The 16,390-nt window shown below is 32.0% G+C and overlaps 1 protein-coding gene across 5 annotated transcripts in view; it reads left to right on the top strand.

Annotated features, from left to right (window-relative positions):
- The window catches only part of LOC111000705 (inverted formin-2), a 71,911-nt gene that overhangs the window by 9,553 nt on the left and 45,968 nt on the right, over positions 1-16,390 (top strand). For all 5 annotated transcript variants that reach the window (XM_045631075.1, XM_045631073.1, XM_045631077.1 and 2 more), the window contains exon 2: positions 3,175-3,282. The gene's annotated coding sequence lies outside the window, so the exon portion shown is untranslated. The remainder of the gene's footprint in view (positions 1-3,174; positions 3,283-16,390) is intronic.

Here is a 16,390-nt window from a genome sequence, read left to right on the forward strand (position 1 = left end):
ATGTGTCTTGGAATTCGATAAAATTTAGTCTTCGTAGAAATATGTTTAATTAAGTTACTAAATTAAATTGAATGTATTACGCAACGTCCACAAATTACTAGGAAAAAAAGACATTAAGATCCTTCTAAATCCAAGTTTGATCAAAGTTGGGTTTTTTAGATATGTAAATATTCCTCCATTGCACATTGCTAATATAGATACCTAGATAAATAAAGTTGAAATGTATATTTTTATATAACTTTCATTTGTAACGTTTTGTGTAATTAACGACAAGTATTTTGAGTAAACATTCTATATGACATGAAATGATAGAAAGTGTGCGTAGGAATCTCCAGAATTATAGGGAAAATAAAACATAATATGATACAATCTAGAAGTAACATAATTTTCTTTTTCTTTCGGAGCCAGAAGCATTTTTATAAAACTCTCACGTAGTTACATAATTATATGAATTTAATTTAAACTGAATTACAAAATCCGAGTGATATATTGGCCGACGTTATCAATGTAATCTCTGTTCCAATTAGTATGTTTTGTAATGTCAATGGCCGCATCTAGGGTTAATAAAAATCTTTAGGAATTCTTTGCTATAAGCAATTATTTGAATTTTCTGGAATTAATTATTGTTTGAAATCTTATAGGGCATATGCCTTCTGTGCGTACTGACGTATTTCTTCACCGGTAATCGAACTCAGGACACATTAATACTATGCCTTTAAATAAGCTTATGTTTGATCAGGTTTTAATATTAATCCAATCTTTTCCATATTTAACAGATCTCTAGCATACAGCAAGTATCTATGAACAAACAAATAATATATTCTGTTTTATAAAATTTTTATTTGTATTACAATAATCTTCCAACTTACCGTAACCATGTATATCGTGCTAAGAGCATGATACACGAGGTTAAAGTTTCCATTTAGTTTTAGTTATTATTGTTTTTGCTTTTAATTTCTATTTTGTGGTTGCTTGTGTAATTTGTTCATATAGCTTTTTTATGTTCTAATATAATTGATGTGTATATTTTAGAATTTATCAAAAACGAATTAAAATAAATTATAAGTAGATGTAGTAGATGGATGCAACGCTCTGTGGTGGGCTATAACCTTGCTAGTTGCTTTGCCTGGTGTTGTACATAAAATGCGAGTAGTACATAAGTGACTAGGTATGGAATGCAGTGGTATCTGTGAGCATGTAATGCTACAGAAGGAGCCTTTGTAACGCGGCTTTGTAGGAATTTGTCGAGGTTTTTTTAGTGGGTATTGTTCACCCAGTCTCTGAGTAGCAGAGATTTTGGTGTAGGTCGAGTGCCACATACCTCTGCAACTTTCTAGGGCAGGTGATGCGCAAATGCATTTCTACCTCGAATATATATAAAAAAATGGATGCAACGCTTGGTAAAATAATATTTCTTTCAAATATATTAAAACACGTATTAGATACTCTCTTATTTACTAATCAGACAACTATCTCGTCTCTTTCTGTCGAAGTGTGTTTAGGCCATGTTGAATAGAGAGATGTAAACAGTAAAGCGGTGAATTAAGAGATCCATTCCTTATGTCTTATCTATTTAATATTACTGAAAATAACTAAGCATATTTATTTTGTTATATACATTACGTCACAAACGTAAAATCTGAATTAACGTTTGAAACTTTCATTCTAATAACAAAAAAATCAATTTCCATTTACAACTCGACTCGAAAAAAAATGTGACAGGCTGTTCTTTTTATATGAAAAATTTCTCTCATAGTCAAAAAACTGTTGTAAATCTCTATAAATATTTACCAAGTTAAATTTTAATCAGTATTAGAATCGCGTCGGCGTTGTCAAGGCAACGTGGAGGCGCAGGCGCACCTTGCGAGACAGTATTTATGTGAACTAGTGTGACCAGTTTATAGAATATTAATTGAATTCGGGGAAATTTGAATATTGTAATGAAATGAATTGACTGGGAAATAGGCCGTGATAGGTTTCTTCTTAATATCGTTGCGAGGTTTTGGATCAAAATATTTTGTAGCAAATTCAAAATTTATAATTTTTTTGTCGTTGATTAAGATTTAACTAATATAGTTATTATCATTGTTTAAACAATAAAAGAATCAGAGTAGTAAATATTTATTTCCTTATTATTGACATGTTTATTGTTGCTCTCTGTAATTGTAATAATAAATTTATTTCCTTTCTTGTTTCGTTTTAATTATTTATAGTTTACAACATATTCCTTAACTACATACATAATAAAGTTTAAAATAAATACAATTTATAATATTAATCCTCATAATTTATTCTCGTTCAAAGAGAAATGCATTCCAATTAAAATACTCTACCCTAGTATCGATCTCACGACCTTTCATTTCAACTGCCATAAAGTACAAACTATAAATACCGCGGTAGAACAAAGGGAGAACTTGATCACGGCTAATGATTGTATATATTTAATTATTTCAATTTAGATTTGAAAACTATTTTCTAACTGATACAATAAATAAGCCTCATTTATTCTTTATAACTTTCATCCATCTATACAAAAGACAGACATGCTTTATACAGATTTTTTTATAGACCTTGTATTGATATAGCTCTTCTAGAACTGGCTCCGTCTCTCTATCTTGAGCGGTTTTCTCCCAATCTTTCGCACCGACATCTTTAAGCTCATGGGCACTTTGCAAGAGGGCGACCTCTCTTTCTTTTCCCTGGACATCATTTTCAGCTATAAGGGAACTATTCTACAAAATTTACTAAATAAATAAAACAGCAGTGCTGGCCTCGTGGTTTGAGGAACCCAGAGGTGTGTGTGTGTGTGTGTGAATCAACAGGGAAAAGATCGCGAGGAAACTCAGATGCCTTGTCATCGAAGACACAGAAGGCTTACTTGCCTATTAGTACCTTCTAACTGCCTATTAAAGGTTATTGAACTACAAAATCGTTCATTTAAAATTGTTTGATTTTTTTTGACAGGCCCACAGATTTTTACTTATGGTCAATGAAGTATTATAGTATTTTAAGTCATGCCGTTTCTATGTGTAAATATTTTTGAGGACATATACTGTGTCAAAAATATTTACACATAGAAATCGCTTATGCAACAGGCGGCTTAGACAGTTTTAGAGCAATAATAATTCGATATATTACCTACAATAAATTTAAAATAACGTTTTCTTGTTTCAGGTTTCTAAGTGTAATTAACTTAAAAACAGTGAAGTGTGTGATGAAAATCGACGAATAGTGTAAGTGATAGTGACAATGAAGGATTTTACAGGACTTTTGCGAACTTAGGTAAGTCAAGTAAAAATATTTTTCATTTATTGTTCATGTTCATGTTAATTAAAGGTTTATGTTGGCACCTGGTAGTACCCAGAGTTTTTTCCTAGAAAGAATAAGTATCGTAGTACCTACTGCAAGGAAATCCTGCCAGCATGAAAGATACACTACCTTAGGGACCAAACTATTCAAATTAGTTTTAAGTATCTATTTATAAAATCATGATTATTATAATTGCTATGTAGGTTAATTTAATTTTAATTAAATTCAATTGTTTATTTCGGAAAACAAGGTTCCATATATCTATGTTAGTAATTACAACTTAATAACTTAAATCTCAGTCTTAAGTTATCTAAGTGTTGTTTTTGTTGTTTGTTAATACTGTACATTTGCAATATTCTTTACATCTAAAGTAATAATAATAATTAATTAAAATGCATAAAAAACGAAAATATATTTTAAAACTTTGATCCCTCGGAATATTCATGCTGTATTAATATACTTATTCGTTCGTTGCATATGTTTACTGTAATCAATTATATCTAAAAAGGCTATCATTTTGGTATATCTAACAAGCCTAGACTAAAAACAAAGCTAGAGTTTCAATTGAGATCGCAAAACGTCAGGCAATAACTCAATTTGTATGTGACAGCTTGTTTCATCAGTGATTATTTATGTGTGGGATATGTGAAGAGCGATCAGCGAGATACTTTAGCTAAAGAAATCATTCATGAACATTTCATAACCCTGGAAAATAGTTAAGTATTTTAAAGCATTATTAAACTTCTTTATACTCTTACAATAACAAATATTTATTTATACATTTAAAATCAATGATAATTTTCCATTTAAAAAGGCTATCCTAAACATGTCATTAGTGACCGGTATGTCCTGTCATTAGGTAGATTTCGATATATACACACATTTATTGTATTCGTAGTGAGGTTTAAGAAACCTGTGAAATCACTACAAATACAATACAAAAAATGTACCTAAAAATTAATAAAGCTGAGTTTTTAAAATTTGAACAAAGCATCCGCTAATTACTTACACCACACGTAAAATTGGTCAACAAGTGCTAAGTGATGGCAATTGTGTAATTTCTATCAATCGTGCGCGGGTTCGATTCGCGGGAGTAACTATTTAGTATTCTAAACAAACTGTATGTGCTAATGATGATAGGTCAATGTCAGATGCAATGTTTGTAGATTTCTTTGAGATAACGTACGATAATTACACATTTTAACGAAACTTGCAGTTTCATCAACTGTAGAATGATTTTTATGGGGAAATATTTGAATTATTTTTGGGATTTAAGTATGAAAAATATAGTTTAAATTATTATTGTCTTCTGAAAGTCATCCACGGCCTGCTTTAGACATTTTCGTATACCGAACTGTGGAATCTACTGTTTGCCTGGTGGGGTTTTTCCTAGGAGATACGACCTCAAATTTTTTATGAAAACACCAAATGCCGGCAACGCACACTCTAGAGAGTGACTGCAAAAAAATGTATCTACAAGTTTTTCGCCACGTGATTAGATTAACTATAATGATATGATTTCTAATGATTTTGTTTAATAGTTATAATTTTATTTTTAAATAATCTTATGTAAATTATATTTGATAGTAATAAATACTATTGTGAATATATTTGTCTTAGATTTTATTGTTTTGTATAAATCATTATCTGCTTTGTTCCTGTAAATATATTGAAGTTATAAAGCAGTCCAAATAGGCGTATACTGTGCCAAGCACACCTTAGAGAAGAGAGTACCGATTGTACCCTCAGTCATTTGGACAGCGGTCTGCTACCCTCCGCGTAGCGTTACAGATTCCGCGAATATTTTTAAACGGTGATCTCACCACTTCCTCTCTAGGTAAATGCCAATTTTACCCAAAAATATCTTGATAAGTGTCGGTTAATGAGTGTATGATAAATATCCGCGTACGTAAGGTCGGGCGGCTAGCAATGACCTGTTTCACCATATCGGGCGGTTGCGAAACTGCACCTTAACATTCCCGCGAACATCTGTTTGCAAGGTTATGCCTTAGAACTTCGTATTAATGCTTCAAAAAGTACACTCAAAACATAAGGCTTTTTTACCCTAGGATCTTCAGCATCATAGAATTATCACTGCATCAATGGTTCACTGTCACACACCTTTACTAATTAAAAGTAAATCACTCTGATTAACTAACGTGTATATTGTATCTCTAATTTACAGATTAGAGATACAATATACAAGTAGTTTACGCTGAAATAAAAAGAGAAAGTGCTTTTAAACAGTGTATTTTTTATACATGTATCTTTACTAAGACATCATGGAAAATAACGATCTAGTCTTACTTAAGACTAATATGTAAATTAAGTTAATTAACCTAATTTACAAATAAGGATTTTTAATATAAGCAAGTGTACCAAAGGTATATTCTGTTGTTGTGTTCCGTTTTATACTAAAACAGTTACTAAGTTCATTTGTCTATTAATTATTTGGACAGGATTAAGGATTCGGTCACAATTTAATGGATAAAAACAGATAATTAAATGTCTTTGTCCATAAATAAAGTACTGAAAATCACTTTATAGCAGTTGATTGACGTTGGCGCCTGGTAAATAGTACCCAGAGCTTTCTACGCTTAAGGAATATACTTCGCTATAAAGTGAGGACATATTGCCAGTATTAAATGTACACTACCGTAGGGACCAATTTTAAATTGATTTTTGTAGCTTAATTAATCAATTTCAAATATTTCCTTCAGAGTTCACATGGAATATCCATATTACCTTTATATACAGCTGCCCACTGAAGTAATTCTGAACTAATTCAAGAAAAGAGCGTACCAATTCTTAAAAGGCAGGCAGCGCGCTTGCGAGCCGTCTGGTATTGCGAGTGTATGCCACTTAACATCAGATATGCCTCCTGCCCGTCTGCCTCGTGTAACAGATTAAAAAAAAAAGTACTTCAAACGGTGTATCCCTTTATTGAATTAGTTAACAATATATTTTAATACTCGTGTTACTCGATAGAATTAGACTTAATTTGTTTTAACGATATACATCTGTGAGAAGATCACGACATCCTTCTAATAAGTACGTGTAAGCGGAAACTGTAGCGGTCAGTAAGTGCAAACATCCGGAGCCTAAACCAATATTTATGTTTGCGGGTCTTACTGCCCGATATTTAACTGGGTCATTAGGTATGAGTGTGGGGTTTTTAGAGAAAAGCAATATTATTAATCACAAGCAGAACCAAATGCGTGTATATTGGGAAATTAAAATACGAAGTAATCGCTTTTTAAAGTAATCCAGAATATTGTGTGTAAAAAGATTTAGAAGTTCATTTTAGGGAGAAGATATTCACCTACCGTTGATATTTCGTATTTGGAGTAGTATTTTTTGCATGATTTCATTGTGGTTACAGTAGTTGTAACAATTTAACACATCAATGCCTGCGGTGGGCGTCAGATTACATCTAACAAGATACGTTATGTTAATCACACAGTAATTAACACTTCAATTATTTTAAGCATAAATTAAGAGAAGGAACCAGCTGCCCACTGAAGTATTTCCGAACCAATTCGACTAAGGGTTTTTCAAGAAAAGAGCGTACACATTCTTAAAAGGCCGGCAACGCACTCGCGAGCCCTTTAGCATCGAGAGTGTCCATGGGCGGCGGTATCACTTAACATGAGGTGAGCCTCCTGCCTGTTTGCTGTTCTATAAAAAAAGAGAAGATCTTGGTGACTACCTCGGAAGTTTCCTTAATACATACGAATTACATATTAAGAGGCACTTTTTTATTTTTGTTAAATGAGATGAAAATGCGCTCACCCAACCCCGCGACATGTTAAGCTTGATGTTTAGCACTCAAATCCATCTTCTGGAGTAATGAGACCTTACACACTAAAAAAACCTCAGCCCTTCACACACCTTTAAGATGGTCCCTCCGGGTTCGCCATTTAAGAGGCACTGAGCGATATGTTATTGTCACATATATAATGTTTTAAATCACGTCCTATTGGGTAAGGCATATTTCTATGTAAAAAAAACATTGCACGGAAGAAGTCTTAACTAGGTTTAAGATCTCTTTAATTCCACAGATTAAGATTATATTTTCGAGTTATACTCTTTATTATTGTTACTATTTTAACAGCAAATTCTTCGAAAGCTTTATTTGTAGAATTTGCAATGTGTAATGATTTAATAAGAACGGGGTCAAGTTCATGTTGAAGGAAAACAATGAATTATCAGTGAGTTAATGTGAAATTAAATGACATTGACCTCTTGCGAACTGGTTTATAATAGGTTTAAGAGAATTGTTTATTTTTGCGGGTACTTGAGTCATCCCGTTAAATTGGTTGACCGAAATATCTGGATCCTTCTATATGGATTATTCATGTTTCAAATCCGTTTTAGCGGATAAGTTTCTTCTCTTTCGACCCCATCTTATGCCACTCTTTATCTAAATCTTTATCTCTGTAACATTGTATTTACATACAACTGCATGATAATTATCTAGTGCAGAATCGCCATTAAAATCAACTAACCCGTATGTCTCGGTATATTTTGGAAATCAGTACATTCGTATGTTTTTCACATGTATTTCAACACCAATATGTGGATGTATGAAAAATAATATATACACTCTCCTTTGCGAAATTCAGATTTGGAACCTTCACCAAACGCGCTTGAAGCATTGTAAACATTCCGCTAAAGTTCAATGACATACCCAAAAATACACAATAAAATTGCATGTTGCCTATCTCTTTTCAATCAGATATTGATTGTATACCTCTCTCTTTCGCAGCCATAAAAGTATGGATAATCCGGTAAGCCTGTTTTATTGAGAACAGAAGTTGGGATAGGTCGGGATTTATAAATAAGTTGATCACTTAATCTCCGTTGTACGTAGATCGTAAAAGATCTATCAAAATATCACGCTTTACTATTCAATACTCTCACACAGTTTCCTCATTGAGACAGGACAGATTTATTTGCCAATTAGGCAACTAGGATTCATCAAAATAATCATTAAGGGTTATACATATATGACCATTTATTCTTTGACTCAAAACGTGACATAAGTTTAATTATTAAGGTAAAAGCCAATAAAAAAATACTTTTATATTGTCTTTTATTGACATAACTTGTTAACAATCCGCTAAAACTTGTTAACAGCTTTGATTGTCTGTGATACTTTTTGAAATTCAACACCTTTTCTTCAGTCATTGTGACCACGCACGCTGTAAAGCACGCGAAACGTCGGTAAAAATTTAAATTTATGTAAAATAATTGTAAATTTATAATAATACAACACTTTTATCCGGTAAAAAAGTGTTTTCTTTAAAAACACCTTATGTGACTTAGAAAAAGTTGGTTGGCTTAAAAATACGAATTACAAAATATATAGGTACACAGAAATGTTTAGTAATATTTATATGTATCAAGAAGAACGCATTTGTTTTAATATAGAAGACGATTTCAAATAAGAATAAAACTCTTGGTACGGTTTTTTTTATATTCAGATTTTCGCGCGGTTTCTGGAACAATTTTGCGTCCCACAGTTTATTTCGGGGACACCGAGACTCGTAATTGGAAAATGGGGCAGTCCCCTTTTAAAACGGGACGTCTGGTCACGTTAGTTATACACTAAGCTTTAGCAACTAAAAGAAAAAGGACTAGTATACTTAGTCAATTGTGCCTCACATGCTTCTGAGAACAACTGTGTTATGAATTCCATTGATATGAGCTGTAGAATTTGTTTGACTCAAAGCAAAATGTAGGTAATTTACAAATAAAATAACGTACATTTTTTCTATTAATAAACAAGCTTAAAGATATATAAAAAGAACTTTATTGATTTATGTCATTACATAATATTACTAATGTTTTTCCTGTCTACTTTACCAGTTCGACAAAATACTTAACAATGTAAGGACGATATCATCTTCATAAAAAACCTAATACAGAAAGATTTTTAGCGCCCATTAACTATGTACAACCAACCAAATCAACAAAAAACAGTGTTTTGATACAGGCGAACAAATAATGGTTTTACCATTAAAATATAATGTATATTATAAGTGAGTAATACTTACAATCAATTGTCTAGTCGAATATCTGAGGTGCTTAGTGTGAATAATATTAGTTTGATATGATTGGTTATAAATAAAACATTAGTGCACATAAATAAGCGAGGGTTTTAGTAAAACAGATGCAGGAGTCAATATGTCGCGGACCGGTCGTCCTTGATTCGATTCCTCAAGCGAACAATAGTTTAGGTATTTACCTAACAATGTGCGATTTTAATGTCATATACAGTACAGCTTAGAGGTATGGAAGAAAATGCCTGTTGTTTTTAAAATCACTTGTGTAAGTAATAGTAATAATTATAATAATCATATTTTAATGAATGAATACAGCGCACCTTCTTCTTTCACGGATAAGGTTTCACTCTTAATTTATTTTCATTAAAACTGCTGAAAAAAAAAAAAATATATTTATTACTTTGTGTGGTAAGAGATGAAAATGTTTCTACATTCACTCCAAAATGTATATATGAACGTAATATATACATGTTCGACTTGAATGCAAATATAGAGCCGGTAGTCTGACCAAGACATAACAATGAGTACAAGAAACGCGGACGGAATAATGTATTTTGTTTGATACATTATGTTATATTATCGTTGGGTTTTCAACCTGTAGAAAATATAAGAACACTAGCTGGCCTAGCAAACGTCGTTTAGCCATGTATATCATTTATAATAAAAATAGGGGTTGATGGTAGAGGGTTGAAAATTTAAGGTTGTATGTATGTTTTAATGCTGTTGATACAGTTGATAAAAAAATAAAAATTTATCTAAAAATTAAAAAAAAATATTTAGGGGTACCCTTAACATGTACCCTTAACATTTAGGGGGATGAAAAATAGATGTTTTCCGATTTTCAGGCATACCCAATATGCACACAAAATTTAATGAGAATCGGTCAAGCCGTTTCGGAGGAGTTTAACCACAAACACCGCAACACGAGAATTTTATACATTATATAAGAAATAGATTAAAAATTTGATATGTCGGCTCCATTTCAACTACATAATTCAAATGACGGTATTGTTTAACTGTTCTATTATAGACGAAGAAATAGCGTGCATCAAGGAATGTGATGCACTTTTTCAGCCAAATATTAATTGGTGTTAACGGGAAGAACTGACTGACCTAACACATGTTTCTCTTGGCTGGGAAGCTAGTGATTCTATTTGTGGCGCGATTTCATAAAATATAATTTAGTACTGTTTCATATAATTACAAATTTGGCGTTTTATTCAGTTTATTAGTAATTTTTATGAAAAACATAATGATATTTATCCTCTGGTTCGACTTTAAGGTTTATGGGTATACAAATAAAATTTAAATATATTCAAATGATATTTTTACGAGGGGTCATCAACACTTAACGGTTTGGCGACTCGATCTACTGTGAAACATTATACTTTTATAGCGATTTTATGCTTTCAAGTAGTTTGAATTTTGTAATCATTTGTAACTTAATTCCATAGGGTTTTATTATTTAGTTATTTTAAATATGGCTGTATTATGCGTACACGTTTTTGATTATACCATGTATTTATGTATTTTCAGTTTTCTTTGAATCAATAAATATACGTAATAATTAGTTTTTAATATATAATATTTATATATTATTAATATTATATATTAAAAACTAATTATTACGTATATTTACTGATTCAAAGAAAACTTAAATTTTAATATATAATAATTGTAATTAGTTTTGAAATTGTTAATACAGAACAAACCCTCATTTAAGTTATTTGTAAATAATTAACAAATCAACTCGTGTGGTCTATGTCACAGATAATTAAAACATTTGTCTATATACATTCTTGCCGCAACAATTTGATGTGGCAAGTGTCAACGCTGAATGGGTGGTAATGTTATATCTGTCCAAAATAAGAAGATCGGAAATAGCTCGCATGCCGCGCGATGCCACGATGGCGCACCTGTCAAATGTCGCGCCATTTTTGTTGTCACTTTTTTTTGGCGGGACTTTTTTTCTTAAAATTTAACACGTATAATCAGTAGTGGCTACGTGTGTGATTAATTGTTGTTTTTTAATATACTACAATATCGGTAACGCAGTACTTGCGATGAAATGAATTATCTTTAATTCTATAAATAGAGTTTTATCGAGGTTTTTGTGATATACACGAAGTTATTGTTTATCTATTAAATTACACGAGCGATTACACGATGCTTATTTAAATAGGAAAGTTAACTTTTAACCCTGTCAAATAACATTGTGTCATCTTTTGAACTTCAATGTACAAAAAAGGTAAAGCTAAATTTGTGTGTATTTTTAGTTGTAATTTATTGGTAACATTGCATAACTAATGGGGCATACGTCCGTTGTCTAAACCTGTATTTATATCGAAATTCATGTTTAGCACTTATCGACTTAAGTTTTTTTATACAAACCGATTTTAAGGCTTTAAGAAACCAACTAATTTTTAGATAGTATTTGGAATAAATGTGGTTAAAGCGTCATAGTATACTTTACGATTATTTTGACCGAACGATTTCAATATTTTTTTCGTAATTGCTCAATAAAAGAGGAGACTATATCTACTTAACCGTCCAATGAGACGTTCATAATAGTAATGTATAAAAGTATATATAATGACTGTTAATAAAATTAACATGTGAATTCGGACTCCGTAACAAAAACCGTTGACATTTCCGTTGACAAAGACTCATAGTAAATAATGTTTTCGTGAATATCATGAAATAAAAGGGTTTTTTAATTCTTAACACACTAGTACAATACTTATTTGCGATACCGTCTGGTACTAAAATATTGCTCAAATCGATATAAATATCTGACAGCATAACTAGAGAATGTCTAGACGAAAAAGTGGAAAATAAATCGCACGGCGAACAAAAAATAACTTACCAATATTTCGTATATTTATTTATTCAAGTTCACCCCACATAATATATACTGATATATCTACAAGCTGTCTTTAAAATATAATATTGATCAGCCACAATTAATGTTAGAAAATAAAGCTCAATGATTGTTTATTAGAGCCTTAACATACTCGTGTAAAAACCAGTTAATTTTTATCACTTCTTAATTTACCAAAGTGTAAAATTAACATTTTGTTAATTTATATACGGCGTGTCATATTCGATTAGAGTGCATTATGTCGTAAAATCAGTTCTTTTTATATCGAGAAAAGAGCCAATTATAATTTAAAAGGCCGATAACGCATTTGCGTATCTGCCATTGTGAGCAGGCACCTCACATGCTACACAACACAACAATACAATACAATACAATACAAATGCTATTTTTTTTCGTGTAAAAGACAGAAGAAGAAATCTAACAGGCCGGTTTTCATTAAGCACTAATGTGATAATTATATTGATGACGGAGTTTAGTGCAGGTAGTCAGCCAAGTCGAGCAAATAAACAGCACGACCGTACCCTTTTCTCGAAGCAGCTCAGGCAATTTTCGAACCCCTATAAGTTCGTCCTGGATATTAAAAGCTTTGTAATATTGATGTGATCATAAGATGTTGTATGTTTTCTCATTGCGTAATAACTTACCACGGAAGGAATTTAATCTATTTTTACAAGTTATGTCTTTGTTGGTATTAGATTTAGACGTTTATCCTTATACTTATACCTCTGTTCCATAGTTGTAGCCAAAAGCAACTATGTAGCATCAACCTCATTGCTAAAACGCGGAACCTTTTGATTTAGATATTGGTAGGTATATCTAAGGTTCCGCGTTTTAACAACCCCCAAGTTCAGTAACCATATTATACATTATAACGCGATCATGACCCAAAATTTTATATTTATTTATTAAAATATTATTTTACTATCGTTCCTGACGTTTAAATTTATAGCAGCCTTTAAACAACCAAATTGATTATAAAATATATATATATACTTATAAGGAAACATACTTAATAAATAGAAACAGAAATATTAAGATAAAGTTTGATATATCCTAGAATAGTTACACAGATTAATATGTTAACTAATTTTGTAGCAAATATTCCATTTATAAATGAATTATTGGTACAAAGCTATATTATTGCAAAACACTGTAATAGTTTACGATGTCCGGCGGCCTATTATCCAATTGTATAAACACTCGTCTGTCAAATAAATCTCAATGATCGTTGATGCGAGTACTTTCTCATCTTAATTAATTGACTAGAGTCAATAGGAATCAACACAAAATACACGATACGTTGAAAACGCCCAGTTTTTAAATGCGACAGAACTGAGCAAATCTAATCTCGACCCTAAGTCGAATTGGCTCGAGATTCATGCCTTTGAGATAAGTTGCTGGCGAATTTTTAAATACCGTGGCCCTAATATAGCATACCAACTCACCTGTTTACGATATGCCGACAATGAATTATGTCATACAATGCGCAGAGGCAATGATAACTTTCAAAAGAAGATCGTGGTAGACACAGAAGGTAAAACATGACGTGGCCGTTCAGATAGACATATCCAGTGACAGTCATCGTTTTCAAAACTGTATACTTACTGTAATATGGAGCTGTGGAAACATATTGTCCGCTCCAGATTTTTCGTTAATGACCACAACGCTCAGACATGAGCTACCGCCTGAAGAGAGATGTGCATGTTCAATCAAGCGTACAAATAGACAATCTTTGCCTCTTAAAATACATTTTTTTCTTAGTTTTATACTTTTGTATGAACTATGAAACATTAAGATCTAACATATCTTAAGACTAAGTAAGTATAGTATATATTTAAGTATAAACTTATTAAATACAACTTTTAGTTGATCAGAATTAATAGTTTTTGTATGTAGATAGACAGCTGCTCAATGCGAGTTTAGTATCGCAGTAACGTATATACATATTTTATGTTAAAAGTAAAAATGCGTCAAATAACGATACAACACTAAAGATTTCATTATTGAATTTCATCAGAAAACTACAAGCATATAAAGGCCGGCAACGCACTCGTGAGGCATTGAGTGTCCATAGGCGGTGGTATCACTTAACATCGGGAAGCCCGCCCCTTGTTGTATAAAAAATCCTGGTCGATAGCGTTAGCAAATATGAATATACATTTATATAAAGGAATTTTAGCAAAAGGTGATTTAATTTAAACAGATACAGTATTAAGGAAGTGGTTTGCGTCCATGGTGAATTGTTCCGAAGTGCATGCAATTAAGGTCGACTCGCCACTAATCGATTCGACCGAGTGTATTTAAATCACTTATTGTATTACACACGCGGACATAGAATATGTTGTTTATAGATGCAGTAATTTAAAAAGAGTGTGGGTACAAAGTACACATGTCAGAAGTAAAACTTCTTTGCAAATTACTAAGGTAAAAGCTCCAATAACTGCAAATGTGCCAGTATATGATCACTATGTATTTGTATATCTATATTCACAATGTTTACACACTGTATACGTGCTAATGATAATATAAATAAATAAAAATCTGCGTTATCTGCACAAGACAAATAGCGTCAGAATTGCAATCTAAAGTTCTGATATGTAACTACTAAACGAATACATCAACCAATAGCGTGAATTATTTCTCGATCTCCCTTAAAGCGTGTGATTTAAAAACGACTTGCCTTTGCCACACCTGCATTCACGGTAATCTATGTCTAAATATAAATTTAATGTATGTCTGTTACTAATAATACTATGACGAATTGTATTCAGACTGATAATCCTTCGGTTATTTAAGTGAGCACGCCCGCACTGACTTGCATAATGTCTTTATCCGTCATCGAAATTCAGATAGGACAAAAATAATTTTTCGATACAAAACGGATTTAGTAGATTGTCAAAAATTTGTAGGTTGTTGAAAATTTTAAGTTTCTGCTTTATAGTCCGATTATGTAAAATTTATTTAGGAAAAGATTTAGAAATAACAGATGTCTAAAATCAATACAGACTTTTAGCAATGTGTTGTTTCTGAATAGTCGGGTAGGGTTTGAAGAAAAGAGTATGAATTCCTAAAAGGCCTTGCTTTGAGCCTTCTGGCAGTAGGAGTGTCCATGGGCAGCGGTATCACTTATCAGATGAGCCTTCTGCCCGTGTGCCTTCTGTCATATAACAAAAAAACAACACCCAATGGGCCTGACACATTTTTGCATGTTGTTTACGATTGTGAACCCTTCTACGTCTGATGCCTCGTCAATTCCTCTGTATGTTGCTTTAATTGCGCAAAACAAAGAAATGTATGCGAAGTTTTGACACGTGACCTTAGTGCTAGGGACGTTCGCAACTACAACTCTTAATGTGTCTTTTCGTCCGAGGGCTAAGGATTTCAAAGAGAGATACTTTGATATCCACTATCCGTAAGTATATAGTGGTCATAATGCTGAAAACCCAATTTCACGTGATACAATATTATATCTTGTCATGACCTAGTAGCATTGAACCGTAAAAGGGAACCAGTTGAGCGAAAAATTAGCGCACTTGTGTTATCTATACGTTGTAGTGTAACATAAAAACTTAAAAGATTACTAAATGTCTCGTTTTATGGAGGCTTATAAACTAAAACATTTACAGTTTTTTAGAATTTTTTTGTAATACTTGTTTCTTCTACGATAAGCTTTTTACATTTTTACCTATAAATGACGCAATATATATTTACAATACTTTGTTATCGTAATTAAAATTGGTTTCGGGTTACGGGATTAGCGATCGACAAAACTGTTTAGTGACTACGACTTATTAACAAAATTCGAGTTAATGCCTGAATTACTAAAACTAAGAATTAAAAAACAGTTAAACTGAAATACTATTTGACATTTGTAAGGTTTTTAAGGGTTGTGTAATAATTTCTATAACAATTGAAAAACTAACGGAACTTAATTGTTTACAAATGGGAGAGTTAAAGTTTCGCCACATTTACTGAAGTGACTGTAACATCGGCTAGAACCTGACCTGAATGCAAGCACTAAAATAAATTGAACCAATATTACAGGTTCAATGACCAGCGATTATGTGGTCGCGTAACAATGAGAGTTCAATAGGTGTGTTGGAGTTAATTCTTATAACTTTTGAGAATAAAA

This window comes from Pieris rapae, chromosome 14 (assembly GCF_905147795.1).
Source record: "Pieris rapae chromosome 14, ilPieRapa1.1, whole genome shotgun sequence".
NCBI lineage: Eukaryota > Metazoa > Arthropoda > Insecta > Lepidoptera > Pieridae > Pieris > Pieris rapae.